The sequence below is a fragment of the Manacus vitellinus genome, unplaced genomic scaffold (assembly GCF_001715985.3).
Source record: "Manacus vitellinus isolate BGI_N305 unplaced genomic scaffold, ASM171598v3 scaffold_86_pilon, whole genome shotgun sequence".
In the NCBI taxonomy this organism is placed as follows: domain Eukaryota; kingdom Metazoa; phylum Chordata; class Aves; order Passeriformes; family Pipridae; genus Manacus; species Manacus vitellinus.
The window spans coordinates 1861927-1863201 of NW_021940851.1; the positions used below are offsets into that span (position 1 = coordinate 1861927).

Here is a 1275-nt window from a genome sequence, read left to right on the forward strand (position 1 = left end):
GGCAAACCTCTGCAGGCTCCCCCTGCTCCCTGCAATTGAAGGGCTTGCTGTGTGAGCAGCGAGGAAACGTCTCAGCCCTGCCAAGCTGGACGTCTTTCTGCAGGGAGGGTTTGGATCCCCAGCAGAGACTTGTCAAAAATTAAAGCTGTTCCTCCCATTTCAGCTTCTCAGGTCCCGCTTTTTATTGCTGTGTGTGAAGCCAGGGGGTGATAAAAGTCAGCCTGGTGTGCACACAGAGCTGCCCCTGTTCTTGGTTCATGAAATAAGGAGGGCACCAAGGTGGTTGTTGTTCCTCTGCTGCCCTTTGGTTGTCCCCGTTCCAGAACACTGCTTAATCTGCCTTCCCGGTACTCGGGTCTGTCTTCCAAAGGATCTGAGTAGGATATTGGGGTCCTTGTTCTATCATTTGAATATTTTCAAGTCCTTAATTTTCCTTCTCTTCTGTTCCTGTTTTTCAGCCCTTGGATGAGGCCAACCTGACTGAACTGAAAAGTGCTCTGAATGGATTCCTAGCTAAAGGAGAGGTCTTGAAGCTGGAGACCAAGGTCTGGAGTTTGGGCTTTATAAATTAATTTCATCAAGTTCATGTTAAGGGTTTAAAAAACCCTTTAAAAAATGATCTTAAAGATTTCACTGAATCCTATTGCTGTTACACAGTTCTTTGCTTTCTCGTAGACATGATGATGCTTTAATTCCTAAAATCCTAACTTTGGAATGCAGTGACCACAAAGTTCTCTCAAAAAAGGCTCTTTGAAGAGCTTTATTCTTTCCTTTGCTAGTGTCAGAGTTGTATCCTAGGCTAAGAAACTTTTGTTCACAGCCTTCCTGTTCAATGTTCCTTGTTTAGACTGACCCCTCGATCCTCGGCGGGATGATTGTCAACATTGGGGAGAAGTACGTGGACATGTCAACAAGGTCCAAGATCCAGAAACTCACCAAGATCATGAGAGAGTCTGTCTAGAGAGCTGTCCTGGTCATTCCCAAGGAAACCTGGCTGATGGAAACAATAAAATTCCTCCTTCTCGAGTAGATGGTGCCACGTGTTTTGATTTGGGAAGCAGCCCTGAGGGGGGAGGATGCTGACGCAGCAGCGGAATTTGGTGTAGATCTCGCTGAACACTCCCATGACAGGGCTTGAAAAGGTGGCTCACCCTGAGGGCAGGTGAACTTGGCTGGGAAGGACATGGAAAGAACAAAGTGGGAGCTGATAAAGGGGGTCAGTGCTGTGGAGGGTCTGCCAAGCTCCAGAGGAGCCTCAGGGGGTCGGTCTGTTCT

At 47.5% G+C, this 1275-nt stretch overlaps 1 long non-coding RNA gene across 1 annotated transcript; it reads left to right on the forward strand.

Annotated features, from left to right (window-relative positions):
- The first annotated feature begins 409 nt into the window (after positions 1-409).
- On the forward strand, positions 410-1029 carry LOC108641881. Its single transcript, XR_003916356.1, has 2 exons — positions 410-545; positions 848-1029. It is a non-coding gene; the product is annotated as an uncharacterized LOC108641881 (long non-coding RNA).
- The last annotated feature ends 246 nt before the right edge of the window (positions 1030-1275 follow it).